Genomic DNA, 14,653 nt, shown 5'->3' on the forward strand with positions numbered 1-14,653 from the left:
GAAAAGAAACAAGACAAGCTGACATCTCAGGTCTCTCATTGGAATACATTATATGAACTGCCAGAATTATATGATTTAGCATATTACATAAATTGTGAGAGAAATATAAAATTACAGGATTCCTAGAACGGCCACATTTCCTAGAATGGCCATGTTTCCTGTGTGAATTCAGTGATTAATTTTTTTTTTTCTTTTTGAGACAGGGCTTTGCTTTGCAGTTCAGGCTGGCCTTGAGCTCACTTTGTAGCCCAGGCTGGCCTTGAACTCACAACAATCCTCCTGCCTCAGCCTCCTGAGTGCTGGGATTATAGGCCACCATACTCAGTACAACGATTAATTTAAACCTGCTCAAAGATTCAAAAACATTTTGGATGTACTACAAACCATTGAATTGGACACTTTTAGACAGCTAATTTTATGTTTGTGAATTTCACTTCAAACAGAAAGTATGTTACACTTAGGACTGCTAGGAAGTCCCATTAAAGAAGAATTTGCCAACTGATACAAAGACGACAACACTACCTGCTAAGGAAATTAAAACTCTGCCACTTTACAAATAATTTCCTTGTTACACAGTGATAGTGTTCTATGTAATAGGTTTAGACTACCACAGGAAGCTAAGATTTGGCAGGATAAGTGCTCGTAGACAGCCCAGGGGAAGTTCTGAAGCCGCGCTGTGCTGTGGTCTAATCCTCCCGTGCACTGCTGAGGCGGCCTCTGCATCACACTCCGTGTGCCCTTTCACTGGGGCTCCCCCCAGGTACCCCTCAGCCTTGTGACTTTTCCTTGACTCTCTTCTAGCCCCAAGACTCCCAGTGTTTGGATTAAATGAAAACTCTAGGGGCGAGGGCAGCTGCTAAGCCCAGTGCCTTGGTGCCCTCTGAGCCCGGTGGGTGGCACAGACAGTGCCAACAGCACCTCGCCTGGTGAGACATGAGAAGCCCACAACCGTTCCCCAAGGCTCCTTTGTAAGGGAAGGCGACTCACCACTGCAGAGTCAAGAGAAACTGCTTTTTCGCAGTGTATGCTGCTGCCTGGTGCCACCCAACAGAAAGGCAGTCTGAAAATGTTATGTTGTGCCCTCATCCACTTCACCCATTGGCTCCGGCCCTGTGTGACGACTGGCTCTTCCTTGAAGTCAAAATCACCACAAAAGGTAAATGTTTTTAATCAATTCAGGTCATCAAGGCACCACAAGAATGCAATTAAAGACACAAAAGAGGACTTCAGAACTGCTTCAGAAAGTGGCAAGAATGAGGGGAGAAGTGTGGTGGAAGTGCGGGGAGTATTTTGAGGAAGAGTAAAGGTAAATGTCTTTTACTGTAATACATTTTTTAAACATAAACATTTGCTGTGTTTTTTGATTTCACCACATAAACCGTTCCTCAAACCCATTCCAGGCCCAATTGAGGGTCTTGGGCTCAATGATGAGAGGCTGTGGCTAGTGATGAGCACAAGTTAGAATGTCCAGTCCTTGACGAAGGACTCCCTCGGCTTTCACAGAAAGAAGAGTTGCTACCAGAAAAATAAAAATAGAAGAAAAACCGGAAAAAACGCTTAACCTCTTACATTATCCCCACTGCACAAGGGACAACTGAAACTGGCCGGAGGTTGTGTCAGAGCTCCGTCTGTGACACCCACAGCGCTGGCTGCTGATATGGAACAAGCAGCCCTGCACACAGCACCAGGACCCTGGCCCCCCCTTAGCCTCCTCCACCTCAGTCCTGAGGAGCAGGTTATACCCGCAGCTAAAACCAGAACACTTCTGCGTGACCTTGGGAGAAACGTTTACTGAGCTTTCACCAGGCAGGTTAGGCAAATCGGAAGAGCCTGAGAGAAAGGTAGAAAGTGATTTTCCATGGGCCTCACATGGCAAGGAGACCGACCAAGACCAAGTGAGGCCACAACAGCCAGATGAGAAGGGATGAAGAATGTTGTGGGTATGATTGTAATTCCTTAGAAGAGAAGTACGATTTCTCTCCGCGCTGTCAGGAAACCTCTGGTTCCTCATTTTCCTCAAAGTGCAATAAGGGGCACTGCAGAATGGATGCAGGCGGAAGGCCCAGCCGCTCAGTGCTCACACCCCCTCCAGCAGGCCTGGCAGCCCTTCAGACGGGGAGACTTTGGGTGCAGCGTTCTGCCCGCTGAACCATCCACAGCCCACCTCTGACATTTCACAGTATCCAGGAGGGCTTTTAGATTTGCCCTCAGGACTGAAATCAAGAGAAAACAAGCAAGCACTATGAGGTCAATAAATAAAGCAAGCACTGTGAGGTCACAGTGCAGAAGAGCAGCCGAATGCGGGGCATGAGGAGAACCCAGGACAGCTCTGGCTGGGGAGGTCCGGAGCAATTCTCAGGGAACATAGCTCCAGAGCTGGAGCCAGCAAACACACATGCTTAGCTCACCAGAACCGTAACAGCAGCCCCATAGCGTATCTATTATTGCCAGTCCCTGCTTTTCAAATGAGGAAACTGGGGCCTGGAGAGGTCCTACTGCCAGGGCCTGGTTAGGGTTAGGTCGGCTGTGAAAGGCGGGTAGTGATCACAGACACTCCTCTCCCTCAGGGGAAGGCTGGCCCATCACGGGTTTTTGTAAATAAAGTTTTACCGCAGCACAGCCATCCTTGCTTGTCTACACAGTGCCTATAGTTGTTTATGCAGCATCACCGCAGAGTTCAGCAGTTGTGAGGCAGACGGTATCGCCAGTCCGCAAAGAGGAACATAGCCACTATGTGCTCGTTCACAGAAGTCTGTAATCTCCACAGCCCTGTGCATGACAAGCTCATAACGGCAGTACCCAGAGAGTGCTCTAAGGGTGGCTCAGCACTTGCCACCACTCCCCTCCAGCACCAACTCCAACTCTGACCAAGACAGGACTGCCTGACAGTGCCAGGCATTAGCTATATCAAGCTCAGGGGCCAGGACAGTCAGGCCAGATGCCCTGGGCCGATCCTGTGCCACTTATACCCTATTCAAGGAGACAAAGGAGTAAACAGAGGTGTAGCTCCAGGCTGCAATAGATCTCAGAAGGCTAAGCAGGATATCACTTTGAACAGAAGGTCTCACTGGGGAGGTGACGCCCGAGCAGCAGTGTGAGGGGTGCAGGTGGGACAGCAGGGGCAGAGGTCAGTTCTGCGGCAGGGCTTGCTGTTTCTGAGAATCAGAAGTAGGCAACGGTGCCTGGGTGCCACGGGTGTGAGGAAAGGTGGATGGGGGTGGGCAGGAGCCTGGTGGACCAGGGAAGGTGTCTGGCTCCCTTTAAGGACAGAGCAACGGGAAGCCACGTGCACATTTCAGGACACCTCTGGTGGGAATGGAAAAGAGCACTCCACATGCTGAAAGGAGAATAGACAGAAGGGTCAGGGGCAGCAGGGGACGAGGAGGAGGCTAGGATTGTCCGGGTGGAGACAGAAAGCATGGCCTGGACTGTGGTGGTGGTGACCTGGGAGACCTATGATATATTTTCACAGCAGCGAGAACTCGAGGCTTGACAGCAGCAAAGGAACCAGGCTGACTCTCAGGGTTTGGGCCTCCACCCTTGGGCAGAGGCAGGGAAGTATGTCCAAGGGAGGGAAGTCAGGAGCTTTGCAGGTCCCCAGGGAGAAAGCCTAATGCTTCTTCCTGAAGATACCTGTTCAAGTGAGAGGATTTACCCAGGCAAAACACACTCGCTTCCTCCTTGCATTCTTTTTATGCTTTGTTTCCCCACCCATCTGCTTGCCAGGAATGGACACTGCTTTTCTGTCCCCTGTCCCCTTGTCCAGGCCAGAAGGGAATATGATAGGTAGACAAGTCCGGTGAGCCTACCCCGCTGCCTCCTCCTTTGCTCCACCGTCAGAACATCTCTTAAGGCTCAGGTCACAACCGTGACCCTGGATGACTCAGCCCTGCCAGCTTACATTCACTCCTACACACCAGGCTGAGCACATGTCCGCGCTTAGCTGCATTAGCACGGCTGCCTCCGTGTCCTGAAATTGACTCAAAATGTTTATCTTTTAGGGTCATTTTGATGTTAGGGAAGAGCCAGAAGTGGCCAGATCCTCATAAGGTGGATGAGGACATGCTATGATGTTCTACGGGGCGCCTTTCCATTGGGGGGCACCCTGCAGCCACACTCACTGTAGTTTTGATCACACCTCATAAAAGAGACTCACAAAAGAGGACTCCAGAGCTGCTTCACACCAAGAACGAAGGGACCAGTGTGTTCAAGTGTGGGGGAGGATTCTGAGGGGGTTTAATGTTGATATATTGTTTACTGTCATACATTTTTCAAATTTAAACATTCACTATAATATTTGATCATACTTCATATTTTATATGCACCCCAAGACAAGCTGGCCACTCATGCTCTAAATTATATCACATAGTCAGACTTGCCAATGAGACTTCCAAATCACTGCCTTCCACCCTGTAGTGGCCTTTGCCACTCTGTTCTTGAAACTCCTGCAGCCCTTGGGAAAAGTGTCCTTTTTGGTTCTCCCCCTATCCTTAACCACACCCCTAGGGGACTCCTTACAGTACCCTACTTGCTATGGGACTCCCCAGGCAGAGACAGCTCCCCTACTTCCTTAGAAAGGCTCTTTCCTCCTCATCCCAACCATCTGTGGGAGGATACTCTATGGGGCTACTGTCCCAGGGTCGCATTTCTCGCCCCACTTCCTTCCTGACCATGGTGTTCGCTTGCACCCTCAGAAAATAAAGAGTCCAATGGCCCTGTGACATGAGAGCCTGGATACACAGCCAACAAACAGCACATTTGATCTCTCTTGGAATTCAAATGTATTTTCAGACAAAAATTCAGCCCCAGAACCCAAGGGTGCCCTGGAGGAAGGAAGGAGAGTGCCCTGAAGTACTGAGGCAGGCTCCGGGACAGCCAGGCCCATGAGTACGGTTGTCTCCCACAGCCATGGTCATGCAGTGGAGCAGTCATCTGTGATCCACCAACACTTGAAAACATTACAATGGAAAATCCCAGAAATGACCAATTTATAAATTTCAAATTGTACACCGCTCCGAGTGGTGTCCACTCCACCCAGCCTGGTGTGAACCTTCCCTCTGTCTGGCTCCTTCATGTTCTCCATGCTACCAGCCCTGCATACACTTGGCAGCCACCTCAGAGCAGATCAGCTGTCACCGTTCTGCAGCACCTGCTGTCAGGCGCCCCTTACTTTACCTCACACTAGCACACATGTGCAGGAGAAGCAATGTTCACAGTGCTAGGACAGCACACTGTTAGGACTATTCTGACATTGCTGCTGCTGTTACTCACTGAGACTCATCTTTGAGTTCACCCTTATCACAGGTGTACATGTACAGAAAAGAACAAGTACAGATGGGACTCAGGACGATCTCAAGTTTCAGGCCTCTAGCTGGGGATCTAAGAACATATCCCCTGTGGAGAAAGGCAGGCTGCCTTCAGAAGCCCTGGCTTGACCACCTAGTGATTCTGAGACACGGAAGGTCAACACCATCCTATCTGTGGGGAGAGAAAAGGAAGCAGGTGGGGCGCTCAGAGGGCAGACATAGAGAAGCAGGGAATTGTGGGGACTGGCTCTTTTTCCTCCCCACTGAGCCAGTCAGCTCTAGAAGGGCTTACATGATCAGCTAGCCAAGGACTTGGAAATAAAAGCCGTAACACTCAGGGGCTGGGGATTTAGCTCAGCGGCAAAGCGCCTGCCTGGCAAGCACAAGGTCATGAGTTCAGTTCCCGGTACCGGAGAAAAACCAGAAGAAAACAAACAAACAAAAAAAGCCGTGACACTCACTGAAATAAATCTCATGTGGAAATATCAATGAAAAGGAGTGAAGTGGGGACTGTGGATGCACTACACTCCTCAACCCTCTAGAAGCTCTTCCATATGATAAGGGAACCACAACTTGACTCTTTAAAACAGGACCAGGATGATGACACCTTACACACACTAGTACTTTCCAGTGTGATCTCTTACATATAATCTCATAAGCAGACCTCCACTGGGCCTGTGCCTTTATTATCCTTGTCACATTTTCAATGAAGTGCTAAAGCTCCCAGTAGTTAAGCAACCTGCCTGGGCTCAGATAGCTAGCCAGGAGCAGAAATTTAAATACAGGTTTACAAGAAATTGTCTGGGGCCAGAAAACACTCAGATTTTGGACAACTGTTGAATTTTGAAACATTTGCAAATACATAACACGATATCTTGAATCCAAGTCTAATCTCATTTCTGGTTTATGTACACATAGCCTGGAAGTACTTACAGAATATCTTTAATACTTTTGTGCTTTACAGTCTCAAGTTTCATGGTGTGGAATTGTCCACTTGTGTTAAGTCAGTGCTCAAAAAGTTTTGGATTTTGGAGCTTTTCAGATTTCAGGTTTTTGGTGTACGGATGCTTAGCTTGTATATAAACTCTTGACTCCAGATCCGCTGTTCTTTTATTTGTGTCATGGTGAGAGAAAAGGTACCACATGCCAACCAACGGAAGGCCTCGATGGAAGGTGGTACTACCTTCTGGTAGCCTACTGGTTAGAGACTAGCTCTGGCCCCAGACTTCTGCCACTTACTGACCTGTGCACTTTCCTGGAAAATGAGGTAATAAAAGGACTTACTTTAAAGGCTTGGAGTTAAAATTAAGTGTGTTAATGTATATAAATTACTAGTACACAGTGTCTGGCACACAAATACTTAATAAGCATGTACATCCGTTCTTCCTTCCTAGCCAGGTGTACTTAGCGCCTGCTACAGGCAGAGTCTTGCGCCTTATTCTGTCAAAGGTGGGCGTGGGTGGGCTGCGTAACAGCTCCTGTTCCCAAGGGTTTTCAGTCCACGTGGAAATCATACCTGTGCACAAACTACAGAAGCCATGCTTAGAGCTGTGAGGTCCCAGAACCTCTGCCTAAGAATTTTCCCTGTGAGCTGGAGACAGTGGTGCATGCCTGTAACACCAGCACTCTGGGAGGCTGAGGCAGGGTCTCCAGATTCCCAGGCTGGACTCAAACTGAGATCCTCCTGCCTCAGCCTCCCAGAGTATTGTGTACATGTACCAATTCCCCACAATGAATGTAAGTACATACTGCAAACATACACTAATAAAACTGTAGAAGCCAGCCTGGGAATCTGGAGACTTTGTTTCAAAATTAAAAATAAAAAAGGGGCTGTTAGGGCTGGGCGTGGTGGCGCACACCTGTAATCCCAGCACTTGGGAGGCTGAAGCAGGAGGATCATTGTGAGTTTGAGACCAACCTAGGCTACAAAGTGAGTTCAAGGCCAGCCTGAACTGCAGAGTGAGACTTTTATTTGTACCTTATGTATAGCTCAGGTTTCTCACATAAGGGAAACCATGCAATGTTTAAGCTTGTGCATATGATTCACTCAACATTATGGTCCCAAGGTACACCCCTTTCCCTACTAATGACAAGTTTATCCTTCTTGAAGGCAGATCAATACTCCATTATGTGTAAATACCATACTTCTTTATCCATTCATCTGGTGATGGATATACTGGCTGCTTCCAAGACTTAGTTATTATGAACTGTGCTGCTATAAACAAGATATGCATGGATCACTGTGATATAATGTCTTCAACTCTTTGGGGAAGATAACTAGAAGGGAAATAGCTGGATCAAATGGAATTTATAGTTTTTATTTTTTAAGGAATCTTTATACTTATTTCCATAGTAGCTGTCCCAGTTTACATGCCCACCAATGATAAAGAAAGGTTTCTTCCTCTACCCCCAGCCCAGGCAGCCTCTCAGCATTTGTTACTGGTTGATGTCTCGATGACAGCCATTCTCTCTTGAGTGACATGGAATCTCAGAGTTGTTGTAATTTGCATTTCTCAAATGGCCAGTGATGCTGAACATTTTTTCATGTACTAAGTGGATGGTGTCCCTATATCTACCCGCAACCTGCAACCCCTTCGTGTGCCAGGCTCATTCCAACTGTTTAGTCCACACCTCCACACCTCCACACCCAACAGGCAGTGCAGACTCCACACACCAGTCTCCACACCAACCTACTCTTCTCAGAACCTGTCTCCATGTTGGAGACGGTACACCAGCCACCTGCTGTTCAGGTCATCCCACTTCACAACGCTGAATCCCACTGGCTCTTCCCTCCACCACATCCCAAATCCAACTACTCCTCACTGCTTCCAGCACAGGCTCCTGGCCTCAGCCGCCCCGGATCCTGCTCCTGCCTCTCCTCACGGGTCTCCTAGCCTTGTGCCTTTACAGCCCTGCAGCCAGAGTGACCTCTGAAGAGCAGAAGATGGGGCTATTGCTCCTCTGCTGCAGCAGCCCCAGCTCATGCAGGGCAGCAGCCAGTGTCTTCAGAGTTCAGGGCCGCCACGATGCAGCCCTCACCTACCTGTGTCCTCATTTCCTAGGGCCTTCCCGCATCTACTCACTCTACACACCATGACCTTTTCTCCTCCACCCCTAGTACTAGGCACCTAATCCAGGGGCATTCTACCTCAGCTCCTTTTATTTATATTTATTTATTTATTCATTTGTTTTGTCTTTTCGGAGACAGGGTCTCACTATGCAGTTCAGGCTGGCCTTGAGCTCACTTTGTAGTGCAGGCTGGTCTTGAACTCACAACAATCCTCCTGCCTCAGCCTCCTGAGTGCTGGGATTACGGCTGTGCACCACCAGGCCTGGCTTTTAACCTCAGCTCCTTTTTAAAAAATGTTTGATTTTGAGACAGTTTCACTAAATTGCCCAGGTGGGTGGGGCTCGAACTTGTGAACCTCCTGCTGTCTCTGCCTCCCAAGCACATGAACCACCTTGCCCAGCTTTGCTTGTCACACAGTAGAATTGCCTTCTGCTGGATACTCCCACTGTCTGCAAGACCTAGCCCTGAAGCCAGAGACGCCTATTCTTCACCTCAGGCAGCTGCTCAAATGTTGTCTCACCAGTGAGGCCTTCACCACCATGCCCTGAGGAAACCTGATGCCCCTGCCATCCCCATTCTCCCCTGCATCTCTCACCAAAGCACTTCTCTTTACTCTTTGTGTTCCCCTAGCCAAATACAAGCTCCGAGAGGACAGCGATTGCCTCTTTTGTTTTCTGAGGTTCTAACCCTTACAGCAATGCATATGCTAGGTGCTCAATAACTCCTGTTTGAAAGTCTGTACCAGGGCCCGCAATATAACTCAGCAGCAGAGAGCCTGCCTGGTAAGCACAAGGTCCTGAGTTGGATTCCTGGTACCAAAAAAAAAAAAGTAGGGCAACCTCTGACATGCCTAAAACTTCTCATGCCTGTAAGTCCTGTACCAGTTACAGCCAGAGAGGGTAAGGCTAACTGAAGAAGGCTGCCCTGGGATGGGGCAGCCAAAGAAGAGGACGGAGGGCCTAACTGCCTGGCGCTGGAAGGGCAGAGCCAGAGCAGTGCTCCTCACTCACACAGGGAGGAGCCTTAGTGGGGGCTTTGGTCGAGGGCACTGGGTACCTGGGCAAGATCTGAGGAGGAAGATCTGAAGAGGGTGTACATGGGTGGACAGGCAGCAGGCCAACCCCGCACACACTCTTGGGTCCTCACGAGTGCCAGCCTCTGCACCAGGTACCAGAAATCTAGATCTCATTTGCAAGGGTCCTTGCAGGAATGTCATCAGGTTCACAGGTGCAAGGCCAGCTTTTGGTTTTGTCTCCTTCATGGTTTCAGCACCTATTTAAAAGCTTTTCTCTTTTCCACAAACCTTGACCACTCCCTCCAGTCTCACCAGGAAACTTCACTTCCTACCACACAGGAAAAACAAAAGTCGTCAGATTAGAACGACCTCTACTTCCGGCCAACAGACCTGCATCTCTCCCTGTATGGTCCCCTGCTTGGCTGTCTCATCCAGGCTGGCTACAGAGGTGACCTCTGAATTATACTAACCTCAGCTGGGCTTGCCTTCCCTGGACTGCTGCCTCCCTCCCTGGGACCTTTCTGTACAGAGTCATACCCACCTCTACGGAGCAGCCTTACCATCAGCCTCTCCTTTCAGCCAGTTAAGTCTCAAGCTTCTCCCAAGACTAAAGAAAGATGCAACATTCTTACTCAGATTTCCCTAAGCCCCACACTCTCCCCACCTCACAGCCAAACTTCTGGGCTCTGCCACGTCCTGTCTCCGCTTGCCTCTCTCCCACCCAACCCTCAGCTGCTCCAGCTTCTATGCTCACCACCCTCAAACTACTCTCCCCAAAGCTCCTAGTGACTTCTGGTCAGTCCCCAGCTCTCCACACCCAACACATGCTTTCCAACAGCTTCCCTGACTGCACCCTGAGCTGTCATGGACGACCATTTGTAAGCAGACGACTGCCACCTGTTCTCTGCCCCAGATAGCCCTTGTGTCTAGACCTTCCACTCCCTCCCCACATCAGGGCTTCTTGTGGCTGTCCAAAAGGGCTCCTGGTCCCAACCGTGGCTGATCTCCCTCTCCCACACTGCTCCAGAGCTTGCTCTCTCTCTTTCAGTAAAGACACCTTTCTACCCTGCCGCTGTCACCAGGAGACTGGCATCATTCCTGGCAATATCTCCTCTCCTTCCCCATATCCAGTGAGACCACACAGATACATTCTGCCTGCTGCTCTCCAGCCCTGCCCACCCTCACCTAATGAGAAAGTAACCGTTCATCTGCATCTAGTCAGCCTGCAAGCCTCTGTTCTCCGTTGGCCTGGGAGGCACAGCAAGCTTTCCAAGGTGGCCCCACAGGTATGTGCCCCGTCTCCCCTTTCAGAACCCTAACAGCATGAGAGCAGAAGAGGAGCCTTGGGGATCCTTCCCAGCTTTGCCCACCCACCTGCCAATACCCACCAGGGCTGAGGGTCTCCCTGACAGAAGTCTCTGAGCACAGCCTGGCTGCTATACCCCATTGGCCTCCGTAAGGGAGGACGCAGAGGCCAAGCAGTGGCTCTGGGACGGTTAACCTCATCCTGGTCTGGCTCCCGTTGAAGCCAGCTGAGGGAACTGCTCTGCTCCTGCTGAGCAAGCTAGAGCTGCTGTTTTGCTCCCCAAATCCATCTGGTTTCTCCTGCGAGGTCCTTGTGTTAGCTCCCTGCCAAGCTGTACTCTTCCTCAAAGCTGCAACCTGCTCTACCCACAAGTCTTCCTGAGGACTAGACTCCTGTCCCAGAGCCTGGGGCACTGGCCTCTGACGCTGCTGCCCATGGCTCATGCCCACTCATCCCCACCGTACCCTGCCTACTGCGGCTCCCTGCCCTGGCCCAAGGTCCACTTGGTCAAGAGGCTGCAAAGTGACAAAAAACAGGATACTTTTAATGATGCTCTGCCCTGGCACCATCACCTGGAAGTTCTTGTCTGTTTTTAATATAAATTCAAGAGCCTTTAAAAGGCTAGGCACACATTTTCCAGCTCACAGAGATTCCCCCATCGCTAGTGCTATTAAACATGTGGAAAAAAAAAACTAGCTTTACTTAATACCTACCAGGCACTAGGCCTGCATATATATTGGCTCGTCTAATCCTTCCAGCAACCCCAGTAAGAGACATTACCACATCTGTTCACCAGTGAATCCTAGCACTTCTGGAAGTTGGGCAATCTGCCTGGACCATGCAACTACAAGCAAGTCATAAATTCACACTGGAACTCCCACCCTCCAGACTCTGAGGCCCATGTGATTTTTTACTCTTGCATTGATCAGGCCATGTATTAAGGAGGTGCTCAGCAGCAGTGTGGAGAAGGGAACACAGAGGGATCCGAGGCAGGAAATGAGTGAATGGGTCATTCGGGTCATCCAGGAAGGGGGCTGAGAAGCTCTGAATAAACTGAATCAGTTCTGGCCGGGGCAGACATGACTAAAAGGACTTAGGAACAGCAGTGACCTCTATAAGCAGCTGAGGAAGAGGTAGCTTGGGACCAGTGCCAGGAGCTTAAAGAACTCCTGAAATATCACAAATCTAAGTGGCCAAAAATAGAGATGAATAAGAAAAAGAAACTGAATGAGTCTTTTCTTCTGCCTATGCACTTACAGGAGGCCCCCAAATAAGAGTGTGGACTTAAGCTGGGAGTAACAGGTGCTGCAGGACAGGAGCCAGGAGTCAGGAAGCTGGCCTGTGGGTGTGGGTGTGTTCTTGGCCCCACTGGTACTTTCAGGGTAGATGAGGTGCTGGGGTCAAGCTGGGAATGCCAGTGGCAATTGTGGCAGCCCCCAAGGAGATGGTGGCAGCTGCTGTGCAGGCTGGCGACAGAGGATTAGCAGGCCCTGGGAGACCTCACCAGGCCATGGAAGCAGCAGGGCAGGTGCTGGCACCACAGGGGAAAAGGGCTCAAGGGCTGGCCCCCGCTTCCGGGAGGTTGCAGTGAAGGGGACAGGAGCGGGGATACGGAAGCACAGGGTGGAGCACAGGAGTCAGAGCCATGTGGGGAAGGGGCTGCGGGAAGAGGAGGAGAACAGAGGGAACTCCAAGGAGGGGGCTGACTCAGTGGAGGTGGAGAAGGTGCTCTTGGCTGGTTTGGAGAAGAGCACCTTTGCACAGCCGGAAGACAAGGCTGGGGAAATCCCCGGATGCTCCGAACTAGGGTAGAGGGAAGCGACAGAGCCCTGCTGTCCAGTAGGGAGGCACAGGGACCTGCTGAGAGTGGGTTGTAACCTTCCCCCCACAATCCCCAGGAGGGGGCCTGCACATCTGATGTGCACTGCAGTGTCTCTGCCGGGCACAGGCCATGCAGGTGCAGGGCTTTCGCTATAGCACTGTCTAAGCATGCACCACCACTGGCCTCCAGACGTCAATGTGCAAAGCGTGCATGTCATTGTCAGTGTCACTGTCAACAGAAACTGAGCTTCTCTGTCAGAATCGAGTGTTTTCACTTTCATCTCCATGGTCCTCCCCCATGCTTCCTCCTAAGACAGGGCTTGGCAGAGGCCCTCGGGGCCAAGGCTGCTGTCTGATCCCCAGACAAAAGCTCTTCTCCAAGCAACGCAACAAATGTGCTGGTCCAGCCCTGGGACACTGCTGTCCCCCCACAGGTACAGACCCCCACCTGCTACAGCTCCGCTGGGATCCACAGGGAAACCATCACTTGGGCAGAGAAGGCTCCTCAGGACGGGGTCTGCGCTGCCCCCACCCCATCTTTAACTCTAAAAACCCTGTAAGAACATCAGGCAGCTTCTCATGAGTGCTCTGCTCTGTCTCATCCCCCTGCTGCCCGAATCCTGTGCTGTTTAATGAAGATAGGGTGGGAAGAGCACTGAAAACGCAGTCAGAAGACTGGAGCGTGGGTCCTGCCCACCCCTAGGGGCTGAGATCTTTCTGCCCCTTTGTGCAACAAGGCAAAGTGGGAGAATGGCACCTGCCACCGGACAGGGACATGCTCTGTTGGAGGCAGTGAGGGGCAGATCCACTGGGCTGCTATGAGACATAGGCTAGCCTGTGTGGTGTTAATTCTCATTTCTGGGACCTAAGTAAGAGTTCCTGGCAGCTCTGTAAGTCCTACACAGCACATATTCCCCGGAGCTTGGAGCCAGGGGAGACACACCACAAAGACTTCAGTGAAATTCACAGACATCTATTCAAGCTGGCTCTAGGGCAGGGTCCAGGATACACACGGAGACAAACACAAGTCCTGCTCTGAGCTCGCTCAGCAGGCAGAGCTGACCCAGTGGCATCCGTGGGTGTGGCTGGGGCAACCCCAGCCCAACTTGCTCCGTGTGGCTGGAAACAGACCCTCTGGGTGCTATGGGCATCTTGGTTTCCCTGTGGGCTCCTCAGACCAAGGAGGAAGCGAGCAGATTTGCTCTCTGAGAAACTGGAGTGTTAATGCACAGCCTCAGCAGAGACCTGGAGCCCCATGCACCCTGGCAGAGCTCAGTGGTTATTTACACGCAGGGCTCCCCCTCACCATCTGAGAGGTGGGGGAGAACAATCCTGCTTTGGTGTGACTCACAAGGTGCCACTGAGGACCCAGTGAGAACAAAATGACAGGAGCATTGAGAAAGCACTTTGAAAAGGAAATAGCTCACAACAAGGAATTCCTTTTTCCTTCGAGATCCTCCCCTGGTCAGCGGGGACGATCAGAGAAGGTCGGCTTGCCTAAGTGCCTGGGAACTGGCTCTGGCAGCCAGCTGCCCACTCTGCAGATCATCTTCCTGGGGCCCCAGTCGCAGCTGGCACTTCCAGGGGCGACCCCAGCTCTCCCCCATTCATCCCGCCCCACTTGCCCACCCCACAGAGAGGAAACGGACCCACCCTTCCACCACCCCACAGGTCCCAGAGTCCAGCCCCCCTGGGAAAGTAACCTCATCATCACCTCCCTTTCTAGATGCCAGCTGGGACAGGAGACCTACCCTGCCTTTGCCTCGGACCCAGGGCGGGGCAGTCCAGGATGTGATAGCAAAGCACCCCCTAGATTTACAAGGACCAAGCCCGCTGTGAGTGGCTGGCGCGCGCCCCTCCCTCTCGCATCCACACCACCTCCTGCAGCAATTCCCGCCTCTCCCTGGAAGCAGAGAGAGCGGCCGGCGCGTTCGCACGACGGGCTCCCCGTGCCCGGAGCGGCCTGTGGTCTGCAGAGCGGCGGCCGCGGCTGGACAGTTACCTCGCGCAGCTCAGCGGGGCAGCCCAGGCGCTCAGCCGGCTCCTTCGCGTTTGCTTCTTCCAGGCTCTGGTCCGTGCGCGCCGCCCCGGAGAGCGGCGCCGCGCCGGCCCCTCCGACCTCGCGCGGCCCGGGA

At 51.4% G+C, this 14,653-nt stretch overlaps 1 protein-coding gene across 3 annotated transcripts in view; it reads right to left on the bottom strand.

The window, feature by feature from the left end:
- The window catches only part of Traf5 (TNF receptor-associated factor 5), a 59,562-nt gene extending 44,909 nt beyond the window's left edge, over positions 1-14,653 (bottom strand). For all 3 annotated transcript variants that reach the window (XR_001231193.1, XR_001231194.1, XM_005404503.2), the window contains exon 1: positions 14,521-14,653. The gene's annotated coding sequence lies outside the window, so the exon portion shown is untranslated. The remainder of the gene's footprint in view (positions 1-14,520) is intronic.

Source organism: Chinchilla lanigera, unplaced genomic scaffold (assembly GCF_000276665.1).
Source record: "Chinchilla lanigera isolate Chin_1 unplaced genomic scaffold, ChiLan1.0 scaffold00088, whole genome shotgun sequence".
Lineage (NCBI taxonomy): Eukaryota > Metazoa > Chordata > Mammalia > Rodentia > Chinchillidae > Chinchilla > Chinchilla lanigera.